General features: G+C 53.7%; 1 long non-coding RNA gene and 1 pseudogene across 1 annotated transcript; one reads left to right on the plus strand and one right to left on the minus strand.

Annotated features, from left to right (window-relative positions):
- Positions 1–5,092: 5,092 nt before the first annotated feature.
- Positions 5,093–10,706, minus strand: LOC120747846 (zinc finger protein OZF-like; annotated as a pseudogene).
- A 6-nt stretch (positions 10,707–10,712) lies between these two features.
- Positions 10,713–11,992, plus strand: LOC120747844 (uncharacterized). The gene is made up of 2 exons (XR_005699205.2): positions 10,713–10,797; positions 11,675–11,992. It is a non-coding gene; the product is annotated as an uncharacterized LOC120747844 (long non-coding RNA).
- Positions 11,993–12,940: the final 948 nt, after the last annotated feature.

The following is a 12,940-nucleotide window of genomic DNA, read 5'->3' on the forward strand; positions in this document are numbered from 1 at the left end:
GAAGGAATCAGTGTCATTTACTACAGTTCAAAGCAGCAAAGGAGCACAAAAGGAGCAGCTCAGCAATGCACCCAACCATCACTACCAAAGATTGCCTGCAGGGATTGAGAAAGATCCATCACCAGTTCCCCTCAGACTTTCCCATCACCCACATCCACACATCAGCTGGGGGAAGCTGTCCCAGCCAAGGACTGGAGAGCCACTCCCGGACACTGGGAATTCCTGCAGGTGCCTCCAGCCACAGGTGAGGCTCCAACCTGGCTGTGAGAGGGCCCAGCTCTGATAGTGCTGAATAAACAAACTGACAGCACTTCTAGTGCAGGAACATCTGGTTTCATCCTCCTCTTGGGTCCCTCCCAAAGCCTGGCCAGAGCCCAAGGAGGAACCAAGGGAGGTGACTTTGACCATCCAGCCCCAAACAAGGCCAGATGTCAGATTTCATGGCCTTGTCTGGCTTCTAAACACAGAAAGGTCAATACATGTCTCACTAATGAGTGGATACATCTATCACAGTGCTAATGACCATGCATATTTCACTAATGAGCAGATACAAAGATAACCTTTGGTTGGAAGGTTGATGCAGAGGTCACCTTTGGCTCAGGGCCTGCTGTTCAGGCCTCACTCAGGCCTCTTGTCCAGGCCTGGGATGAGCAGGGACATCTTTCACCAGATCAGGTTGTTCAGAGCCCTGTCCCAGCTGGACTGGAATGTTTCCAGGGATGGGGCATTGACCTCCTGCAGCCCCCCACATCCCCCCTGGCCATGGAACCTGGCTGCAGAAATGGGTCCTTGGGGCGCTTTCCAAGGGAACTTGAAGGGATGAGGGATCCAAAGCCAGCAGTGGGGTCAGTGCAGTGTCCATGGCCACAGCCCCTTGCAATGGCCCAGGGCAGGTTGGGATGATGATCCACCCTCACTCCTGGCCCAGGGCAGGGCTGCAGGGCCCTTCCCCACAGCCTGTCTGCACACAAGCACTTCCAGGGCTCTCTGCATTTCCCTTCCCCTCACTCTTGGCTCACTCACACACCTCCCAACAACCCACCTGGAGCTTTGAGCTGCAAGGAGTTCAAAGCTTGTCTGTCCTTCAGGAGCTGGTCTAATTCTGCCTTCAGCCAACTCTGAATTTGTATTTATTTTAGAACTTCCTGTGTCTAAAACACTCCTGGCATGGTTCTGCCTTGGGGAGTGGCAACCTCCTTAGTGGCACCTTGGGCTTGGCACCCACTTGAGGAGATTGCCCGGAACTTAGGCGTTTTAGATTGCTAAAAAAGGAAGAAATCCACTCTTTGCTTGAGTGCAGCCCGTTCTCTGAGGAAAGCAGGTCCCAGGTGAGTGAGGGGAGACAGGAGGGGGTTGGGGAATGTGGAACAAGGTTGTCCACACTGCATCAGACCTCAAGACACAACTTATCTGACCAGGCCAGACATCCTTAGGAGAGACCCTGAGTCAGTATCAGTCACTGAATGCTGAAAACACCTCTGCTTTAAAGAGAAAAATTTACCCATGAGAATAGGAATGTGGGTTTATTGGAAGTGCCTTGAAATATTTCACCCTAACTCTAGGAAAAAAAAAACTTCCTAATGAACTGCACCAGATCAGAGGGAAATCAAGGCACAGCCATGGTTTGTCAGGACTTGCTTGATCGTAATGAGCCCCATCGTGTATTTGGTGTTGAGCCCTGGAACCTCAGGGTCTGAGAGGAGATTGCACAAACCTTTCCAGGAGTGAAAGTCAGAGGAAACACCCCAAGTGTCTCGAAACATTAATGGGTTCCACTGAGGTCCATCCCCAACACAGGCTCCTCATGGACTCTGTGGAGGAGAGAATTAGAGGCCAGGATTGCACAAAAACCTCTCAGAGACTCCCTGTGGGAAGGAAATTCCAAAGTACCTTAAACACCTTGACTATCTCCAAGCGTTAATGAGCCCCACTGAGTGTTATTGCAAAGCTCTCAAGGGACTAATTACAGCAGATAATTGGAGGCCATGATTGCACAAACCACTCAGAGAATCCAAGGCAAAAGCAAAACCCAAAGTCCTTTGAAAAACTTGCAGTCCCTGGGAGCATTCAGGAGCCCCCCAGGGCCATTGCTGACCAAGGCTCCCCAGGGACTCCTTCCAGCAGATCCTTGAGGCCACTGGGATGTGAGGGGGATGCTGAGGGCAGCACAAGGGGCTGACAGTGCCCAGCCTTGCTGGGGCTGTGCCAGGAGGCCCCAGGGCCTCAGGACAAGGTGTCTCCTCACAGCCCTTGGTGGCACAGAGGCAGCTGTGCCCCGGGACACCAGGACTTGGCTTCTCCTGGGCACTGCCAGCCTTGCCAGGGCCCTTGGCCATGTCCAGCACAGCTTGTCCTGCCCTGTCCCACAGCTGCTGCACACTCCCATCTCGCTGCCCCCCTGGCTCTGCCCTGACATGGCTCTGCCCTGCCCTGACCTCTGCCCAGGGCATGTCTGACACCCCCCATCCAATGGGCTGGGGGTGGGAAAGTGTTCCTGAGGGCACAGGGAGGGGACAGCTGGGCTGGACTGACCCAAGGGAGCTCCCATTCCTTGTGATGTCATGGTCAGCAATAAACTGAGGGAAAAGAAGGGTGATGGGGGTGGTGGTGAGGGCTGTGGATGTCTTTTGTTGAGACATTTCTCACACCAAGCACAAAGTACATGTACTCCATCCTTTCCTGCCAGGAGGTGGCTGGACATTGTCTGCTGATGGGAAGTAGAGAATTGATCTCAGTTGTTATTTCTGTCCTTACACATGTGGCCTTTGCTTTTTGAGGCCCTTGCTGAGGAGGATGGTCACAGCACGGACATGCAGCAGGACAGTGACCAAACTGCCCGAGCACTCCGGCCTTGCACCCACAGAAGGGCTGGGAAGGGGAGTGTGGAGCTGGGAAGAGCAGATGTGGAAAGAGCCAGGGCCATTGTCCCTGTCTGTGCTGGCTCTGCCGCAAGCCTCTTTCCTTCACATCTGCAAAAGATCATTATTTTATTCAGATGCATAGGGGACAAAGCTTTTGAAAGTCATTGAGATACTGAATAATGGCAGATACTCCTGTAGAAATACTGTGAGTAGTGAAATTCGTTTGTGGAAAACATAACAGCAAGAATGTATTAAAAAAATGCAAAACTGGAAAAAAAGGACACAAAGTCTGAGATTGAAATAAGTTATATTCAGAAGGTTCTGCAGAAGAAAAGAGGCAGGTTTTTGCTTCTGAAGTCCAGCCAGCAGTTTCCTCATGGACTCCACGAGTTCCTTATTCCTCAGGCTGGAGATGAGGGGGTTCAGGGCTGGAGGCACCAGCGAGTACAGAACTGACAGGGCCAGATCCAGGGATGGGGAGGAGATGGAGGGGGGCTTCAGGTGGGCAAATAAACCACTGCTGACAAACAAGGACACCACAGCCAGGCGAGGGAGGCACGTGGAAAAGGCTTTGTGTCCCAGGAGGCCCCACTTTGCCCAAGTAGAGCCTTGCATCCATGAGATTCCCTGTTGTCACAATGCTCTGCTGGGTTCCATGGGGCTGTGCTGTGTCACAGTGGACACTGAGCTCCACGTGCCCTGGCACTCTCCAAGTGGCACCTGGCTTCCCTGAGGCCCCGCTGTGTTTGCAGTGGACACTTGGTTCCCCAAGATGTCCTTGTGTCACAGAGCTCTCCTGGTGCCATGAGGCCCGGCTGTGTTGATGCCTTCAGGAACCCAGAAATAAAGTAACACCCTTTGAGATAATATTATAGAGGAGGTAATAGAAAGGCTGATCTTTATTGGAGGCCTCCAAGGGACAGATATGGAAAATGTCCACAAAATGCCCAGCCCCCCAAAAGGTGAATACAGTTCTATAAATTTGGCAGATTAGCATATTGGACAAAAATCACCGATTAGGAGCACAGGTGGTGAAGCATGACAAAATTCCTTGCAAGAGTCACTCTGTCCCTGACTGGACACCTCAGGCACAGCAAGGAAGGAAAACAACAACACAACCAAACAAAATCCAGGCAATCAAACCAGAAATGAACCAAGGACTGTCCCTGTGTGTGTGTGACAAGAGGACAGTGAGGGCAAGGATAAAAGGAACACGGCCTAAAAGCGTCACAGAGCTCCAACTTAACAGGACTTGACTTATACCCGAATCTTAACTTACATCTTCAACTTCACAATTTAGCAAAAGAACAGCACTTGACAGTATTTACCTGAACTTAGAAACTATGACTCAACCATTTGCAGAGGAATAGTATTTAACTTAGTTTATAACTTTCATTAAACCTGGAATTATGGTAAGGCACTTCACAAAGCACTGACTCAGAAAACTCTAAACCCTGCAATTTCAAGTTATCCAGATTTTGAGAAGAGGAAGTCAGGAGAAAAGAGAGAGAGAGATGCACAAGTCCAGACCTTGGATCCAGCGCCATCTGAGCTGCTGTGAGCTCCAGGGCTGTGGGACGTGTCAGTGTCACAGCCGTGTCACATCCTCACCTGCTCTGACCCCTCTCACAGGTGGGGTTTTCAGGGTGCCAGGGGCTTGGCAGCCACTTTGGGGCTGCACCAGAGGCTGCAGTGGCTGGGGCAGTGACCATCCCAAAACCACCTCAGAAACCTGGGATGCACCAAAATCTCTTCAAGAACATGGAATACCCAAAAACTCACTCAAGAATGGGTTCCCCCTCCCTTCATCATCCCAAACCTTTGGCTGTCTCATTCCAGACTTCACCACATGCTCCCAATCCCCACCCAAACCCATCCCAGCTCTCCTGGACATCAAGACCCTCTTCCCAAGCTATATTTCTCCCATCCCACCCCTCCCAATCCACATCCCACCCATCCTGCCCCACCCAATGCTCACCTCACCCCTCCTGATCTGCATCCCACTTTGCCCAACCCCTTTCTAACCCCATTCCATGCTGAGGGGCTGAGGAATTGAATAATTTTGCGGTGGGATTGAGTAGTTTTCAGTGGCAATGAGTGTTTTTGAGGTGACAGATCAAACCCTCTTGTCTCTTTGAGCAATAAGAAATGGAGACAACCACACCAAATACCCCCAAATCCTCCCAAGTATCATCTGGAATCCCAGATTCCCTTGAAACACAAGGAAAAAGTGAGGCTTCAGATGCCTTTAATGAATTTGTTGATTTTCAGTCCAATTTTGCTGGTTTTAAAGTGATGAAGATGAACCAAAAGAATATTAGGAACCACCAAACTAAAGGACCACCAGCCCAGGGTCTTCCCAATGTGGGTCCCCTGATGGGGGATGGAGTTGGAGCAGTGCAGGAAGCTCTTCCCCACAGTCGGGGCACTCGCAGGGCTTCCCTTACCGGTGCCTCCGTTGGTGCTTGGTCAAGGTAGAGTTGTCTGAGAAGCTCTTCCCACACTGGGGACACTTGTAGGGCCTCTCCCCAGTGTGGATGTGCTGGTGCCTGATGAGGTTGGAGTTGTGCTTGAAGCCCTTCCCACATTCAGGGCAGCGGAAGGGCCTCTCATCTGTGTGCATCCGCTGGTGCACGAGGAGATGGGAGCTGGTCTGAAACCTCTTCCCACACTCAGGACACTCGTAGGGCCTCTCCCCAGTGTGGATCATTTGATGGATGATCAGTTTGGACCTCTGGTTGAAGCCCTTCCCACATTCCCCACACTTGTATGGCCTTTCCTCAGCGTGGACGTTCTGGTGGCAGATCAAGTGGGAGCGCCGGCTGAAGCTCATCCCACACTGCTCACACTCGTAGGGCCTCTCCCCAGTGTGGATGCGCTGGTGGGTGATGAGGGTGGAGTTGTGCTTGAAGCCCTTCCTGCAGTCGGGGCAGCGGAAGGGCCTCTCCTCTCTGTGAATCCGCTGGTGCACAAGGAGCTTGGAGCTGGTCTGAAACCGCTTCTGACACTCGGGACACTCGTAGGGCCTCTCCCCAGTGTGGAGCATTTGGTGGATGATCAGCTGGGACCTCTGGTTGAAGCCCTTCCCACATTCCCCACACTTGTATGGCCTTTCCTCAGCATGGATGTTCTGGTGGCAGATCAAGTGGGAGCGCCGGCTGAAGCTCTTCCCACATTGCTCACACTTGTAGGGCCGTTCCTTGGTGTGGATCCTCTGGTGGCGGATCAGGAGGGAGCTCTGGCTGAAGCTCATCCCACATTCCCCACACTCGTAGGGCCTCTCCCCAGTGTGGATGCGCCTGGTGGGTGATGAGGTGGGAGTTTTGCTTGAAGCCCTTCCTGCAGTCGGGGCAGCGAAAGGGCCTCTCCTCTCTTTGAATCCGCTGGTGCTTGAGGAGATTGGAGGTGGTCTGAAACCTCTTCTGACACTTGGGACACTCATAGGGCCTCTCCCCAGCGTGGATGCGCTGGTGGGTGATGAGGGTGCAGTTGCCCTTGAAGCCCTTCCCGCAGTCAGGGCAGCAGAAGGGCCTCTCCTCTGTGTGAATGCGCTGGTGTTTGATCAGGAAGGAGTTCCACCTGAAGTTCTTCCCACACTCCAAGCACCTGTAGGGCTTCTCCCTGTCATGATGCTGCTCATGGACCACCAGCTCCGAGCCCTGGCTGAAGCTCTGTCCACCTTCCTGGCACAGGGTGGGTCTTTCCTCCTCAGAGTACCCTTGAATGGGTTTGGAGCCCCTCCTCCTGCAGGATCTCTGGGGCTTTTCCTCCCCATTGGATTCGTGTCCTCTGGAGCTGCTCAAAACGGCCTCTTCCACGAGGTTTTGCAGTGGGGATTTGTACTCCCTGGTCTTCATCCTCAGCTCCTTGTCTAGAGGAGGAAGGACAAGGACAGGATGGGATTTGCCTCCCTGCCACAGGGAAGGGGAAGGAGATCCCCCAGTGCATCCCCGGCAGGACAGCATCGGCAGCGGGGTTGTCCTGCAGCCTGGGGCCATGCTGGGCTGGGAGATGGAGCAGGAGAGAGGGGGAAAGGGGCACTGACTTCCTCCTCACCTGCCTGGCTGTTCTGGGGCATCTTCCTCTTCATCGCAGCCTCCTCCTCCATCTGGCCAAGGTTTGGGAATATGAAATCGTGATTTCAGTTAAAACAAGGGATGAGTCCATTGAGTTTGAAGGTCCCCTGCCCAAGTCCATCTCTAGAAGTCACCGGGCATCTGGGGTCCAGAAAAACCTCCCAACAAAATGTTTCAGCCCTGAAAACGCCTCCCAGGAGTTCTCTGTCTCTGGTCTTCCCCCTTTGTTCTTCAGGGCTTCCCCCCTGTCCCAGCTGCTGGGGGTCACACTCGTACTCCGGGTCCTGCATCTATTTGGTCACTGCCCTCCCCAGGCTGCTGGGAGTCCCAGGAATACAAAGTTTCCACCTTTTCCTCCTCCCCACTCAGGGATGCTGGGGTTTGGGGGTCCCTTGGGTCCCTTCTCCCCTCATTCTCTGCTTCAGGGTGCAGGGGCTCCAAGGAGTCCCCCCCTGCCCCTCTCCAGGCTGGTGAGGGTCCCGGCAATCGCGGCGCTCCCCCCTCTCTGGGCTCCCCACTTTGGGCTCCTGGGGGACACAGGGCTCTGCTCCTCCAGCCTTGCTGGGGACCCTGGCTGGGGACTTCCAGCCCTTGGGGCTCCTCTCGGCAGATTTGGGCTGGGGGGAACGCAGACAGGGCTGGGGGATCCCAGGAGTGGCATCACTGGCAGTGACTGGGCTGTACTGAGCTAACTGGAGCCTTAGTGGGGCAACTGGAACTGACTGGGAATGGCTGTGAGCATGCTGAGGGCAACTGGGATATTCTGGGGAGTGTCTGTGCCCATAACGGGGGGACTGGAACCACACTGGGAACAGCTGGGACCATGCTGGGGAGAACTGGGACCCCACACTGGGGACAACTGGGAGTGAGTGGGAGTGACTGGGTCTACACTGAGGGCAACTGGGCAGGACTGGGAGGGACTGGGATGATCTATGGACTGACTGGGACTATACTGGGGCAGCTGGGTACAGTTGGAACCATGCTGGGGGCAGCTGGGATCCTACTGGGATCACCATGGGAGAGGCTGGGTCCTGCTTGGGGACACTGGGATCATACACGATCATTCTTGGAGCAACTGGAACTGCACTGAGGGTGACTGGGAGTGGCTGGGAGTAACTGGGATCAGGCTGGAAGCAACTCAGTGCAACTGGGAGTGACTGGAAAAATGGTGGGAACAACTGGGATAGATTGAAACCACATTGGGGGTAAATGGGAGCAACTGGAACCACGCTAGATGATAATGGGAGCAGCTGTGCCCATGCTGAGGACCTAGTGGGAACCAGACTGGGAGTGACTGGAAAGGTGCTGGCTGTGACTGGAACCATGTTGGAGGTGACTGGGAGCAACTGGGCCCATACTGGGAGTGACAGGGAGTCAGCATCTGGGAGAGATTGGAGTCATACTGGGGGTGACTGGAATGAAGCTGGAGGTGATTGGATCTTACTGGGATCATCCTGGGAGCCACTGGGATTACAGCAGGTGTGAATGGATCCTGACTGGAGGTTACTGGCAGCTACTGGGCCCATGTTGGGAGGAAAATGTGGACACATTGGGAGCAACTGGGATCAACTGGAAGGTGCTGGAACCATGCTGAGAGGACTGAGACCACAACTGGGGCAACTGGGATCATACTGGGAGCAACTGGGACCATGCTTTGGGCAGCTGCCAGAAATTGGGATCATGCTGGAGGCAACTGGGTGTAATTGGGAATTATGGGGATTGTTCTGAGGTAACCAGAATCTTACTGGGGTAACTGGGATATACTGGGAGTGTCTGGAACCATACTGGGGGAACTGGAACCATACTGGGAACAGCTGGGACCACGCTGGGGACAACTGGGAGTGAGTGGGACCATTCTGAGAGGGACTGGGACTATTCAAGGGACAACTGGGATCATACTGGGAGGAACTGGGAACAACTGGAATTATTCTGGCAGCAACCGGGATCATACTGGGATTACAGTGGGAGTAGCAGGGCCCATGCTGGGTGAGACTGAGGGTGAGTGGACTCAGACTGGGATTGACTGGGAGTGGCTGTGAGCAGCTGGAACCACCCTGAAAGCAACTTGAAAAAACTGTGGTGACTGGGAGCATGCTGGGGGTCACTGGGTTATACTGGGAGAGACAGGGAGCCATGAGGATCATACTGGAGGCTGCTGGGGTCATACTGGTACTGACAGGGAGCAACTGGAATCACACAGGGGGGCACTGGCATCATACTGGGAGTTGCTGCAATCATACTGGGATTATAGTGGGTGTGATTGGACCCTGACTGGGGGTTACTGGGAGCTACCAGGCCCATGCTGGGAGCCAACTGTGCTCACACAGGGAGAAACTGGGAGTAACTGAGAATGACAGGATGCATGCTGGTGACAACTGGGATGTACTGGCAGTGACTGGGATAAAACTGGGGACAACTCAACCACGCTGAGGTAACTGGGAATGCCTGGCAATGAGTATGAGAATGTTCAGGGCAACTGGGATATACTGGGAGTGCCTGAGGCCATGCAGGTGGTGACTGGGACCACACTGGGAGCCACTGGGAACGTGCTGGGGGGAACTGGGACCATGCTGGGGGAAACTGAGGGCAATTGTGAGTGATTGAGACCCTGCTGGGAAGAGAATGGCATCATACTGGGAGTGACTGGGGCTATACTAGGGTAACTGGGAGAACTGGGAGCACACTGAATAAAAGTGGGTGCAACTGGGAGAAACTGGGACTGTGCTGGGGGTAAATTGCACCATAATAGGGAATGACTGGGAGTGACTGGGCTCATACTGGGAGTGCCCAGGCAACTGGAACCACACAGGGGTGTGGGGTTTGGGGGTGGTTACTAACAAACCCCCTTCCCAAAAAAAAAAAAAAAAAAAACCCACCAAAAAAACCAAAACAAACACACCCCAAAAAACAACCCCCCCCAAGAAAACCAAAACAAACAAAAAAACCCCAACAAACCAAACAACAACAACCACACCAACAGAAAGCCAAACATCCCAGCCAACCAAAGAAAAAAAATCACCAAAAAACCAAATCAAACCACTTTGGTGACACAAGTATTGCTATACAGCATTTACTTCTACTATGTGTTAACCTGATTCCTTAAAATCGTCCCCTTCTTTTCCTAGAAATAGTTTAGAGAACAGAAACCTCTCCTCCTCTGTACTCCATTTCGTAATTCGGATGAGTTAACAGGATTAAGGATTTATTGTCTTCGCTTTTACTCAAAGATACCAAAGAAGCGAGAAATATGAAAACAAAATTCTACTTATTTCTAATTAAAACCTACTAATTAAAAATTCTATCGAATTTTTAATTCTGATACATTTAATGATTTTTATTTTCATTTATCCCCAACATTCTGAAAATCACTCTTCTCAGGTGAAGCCTAAGGGAAACAGTTTCTGAAAATTTGCTTTCAATGATATTCGTCCACCTCACAATCCTTGTTATGCACAAGGAGGGGGCAACTGGGCTCATCCTGGGAGCAGCCACTTCCAGCACCGGGACCCCCAAAACACCTCCCGGGGAGCCCCCGATGTCCCCCCGAGGGGCATCTGCGCCTCGGCTTTGGAGCCCTGCAAGCTCCAAACATCCCCCCAAAAACCACCCCAAACCCAGGGAGCCCCGGGATATTTGGGGCGAGCTCCCCCTCCCCGGGCACCTGCGGGATGGGGGACGATGGTCCCGGGGGTTCCGCGGCTTCAGGGGGCTCTGGAGCCGCCCGCTCCCTCCTCTCCTCTTCTTCCTGCTGCTTCCTGCTTCCTGCTGCCGCTCCGCCTCTTCCTCCCTCCCTCCTCCTCCTCCCCCGTTCCCTGAACCCCTGGCAGCCCGCGGGAGCAGCGGGGATGGAGCCGGGACAGGTTGGAATGAGAGAGGGGTGAGGGGGGATGCCAGCAGTGGGAGCGACTGGGCTGTACTGGGATCATACTGGGATCATACTGGGAGTGCGTGGGAGCAGCGCGATGGCTCCAGCGCGGGGGCTGGGGGCGCTCCTGGGGGGCGAGGGGGGAGTGCGTCCCCCCGGCACCGGGACCCTGAACCGCCATTCCCGGCACCGGGACCCCCCTGCTCCCTTTTTCCTGCACAGGGACCACCCCCCAATCCCTATTTCCAGACATCAGAACCCCCCCGCTCCCCTATTCTCGGCCATCCAATGGCTCCCAGCCTCCAATCTTCCCGTGTGCTTCACCCTGCGATGCCCTGGAATGCCTTGGAACCCCATTCCTGCCGTTCCCAGCCCCCAGCCCCACCTTTCTTCAAAACCAGAGACCCCCCCGAACTTCCTCTTCCCAAACATTCCAAGTCTCCCCACCCTGGTCCCCCCTTCTTGGGAAACCCTGGAATCCCCTTTCTTGGCATCAAGGACCCCCTGGAACTCCCATCTACCTCTCCAAGTCCCTGCCCCCCAATTCCCTGACCCTGAGACCTCCCAGCACCCCCATTCCTGAGAACCGAGATTCCCTTTTACCCCTTTGCCTGGCACTGAGACCCCCCTGCACCCCCTTATCCGGTACCAACACAACCTATTCCCGGGCACCCCGCCTCTCCCAGCCCCAGACCCACCCTTTTCCCTGACCCTGGGACCCCTGGGCCCCCACTCCTGCATTTCCCAGCCCCTCCTTTCCTCACTCTGAGGAGCCCCGGTGGTGCCTTAAGTTTTAGGTTTCATGTTTTTCAGATTCTGTGCTGCCTTGGTGTGGAACTCTGAGCTTCCTATTCAGTAAGTTCTCTTCACAGGGCAGGTAGACAAAATAAATCCTTCTCCAGCTTGAGACCAAGGACAACCCTTACAAGCTTCAGGCCCAAAAAGGAAACAAGAGGGAACTGAAGAGAGCAAACGAGGAGGATGAGACTTCAGACCCTGAAGCTGAAATTGGACAATTAACCCTGATATGAAGATGGACGAAAAACTTATCAAAGTGTGAAACCTCATGACTGGTCATCCATTTTGTGACCATTTTGGGTTCATCTTGGGTGTAGCCCTGGCCAGACTCTTGCTCTGCCCAAGGTGTATCCTTTTAAGGCCTTTTAATGAATAACTACTTTATTCTTTTAGCTCTGTCTAGTCTCTGTTCCAGGTCAGCCCCCTCAAGGCATCACTGGCACCCCCTTTCCTGGGCACAGGATTCCCTGGACACCCCATCCCCCCTCTCCCAGTCCCTGCACCCCCTTTCCTTGACTCTGAGCCCCTGAACCTCCTTCCCAGCTCAGCCAGTTCTTCCAGTCCCCCCTTTCCTTGACCTGTAACCCCCCTGGATCCCCAAACTCCCACTTTCAGTCCCCCAGCTCCCCCAAATCACCGTGTCCCCGCAGTTCTCCACTCACTGCAGTCCCTGGAAGTTGTGCTGTTGGAGCCCAGCCTGGGGGTCCCCCAGTCCTTGATTGTGGGGACGTGGACGGGACCCCCTGTGAGCGCTGGGACAGCGAGCGGGGCCAGATGGAGCCACAGACACCAGGGATGGCAGCGGGAGCTGAGCTGGGATATTGGGACAGCCAGAGCTGGGATATTGGGACAGCCAGAGCTCAGATATTGGGATAGGCAGAGCTGGAATATTGGGATAGGCAGACCCGGGACATTGGGACAGGCAGAGCTGGGACATTGGGACAGGCAGAGCTGGGATATTGGGATAGGCAGAGCTGGGATATTGGGATAGGCAGAGCTGGAATATTGGGATAGGCAGACCCAGGATATTGGGACAGCCAGACCCAGGATATTGAGATAGTGTCCTAGGGTGACTTTATGATGCGTGTATCCCGAGTCCTCTGTTCTGTTTGTGCTGTTTGTTGAGTTCTGTGCTTTTAAGACTGGTTCTAAGAGCAAGGAGAAGCGCAGAGTTTGTTTTGAGAAAACTGCGTGACTCCTACACATTCTTCTGTGGACGGGGTGTTCGGCAGAGGCTTGGAGAGACTGCAGGAGAGATCTTTTTGCTTTTAGTTAGTTTCAGCTAGCTAGGGCGGAGAAGTTCCCTGGACTGTATTTTTTTTCTTCTTTTTTTTTTTTTT

The sequence above is a fragment of the Hirundo rustica genome, unplaced genomic scaffold (genome assembly GCF_015227805.2).
Source record: "Hirundo rustica isolate bHirRus1 unplaced genomic scaffold, bHirRus1.pri.v3 scaffold_224_arrow_ctg1, whole genome shotgun sequence".
In the NCBI taxonomy this organism is placed as follows: Eukaryota; Metazoa; Chordata; class Aves; order Passeriformes; family Hirundinidae; genus Hirundo; species Hirundo rustica.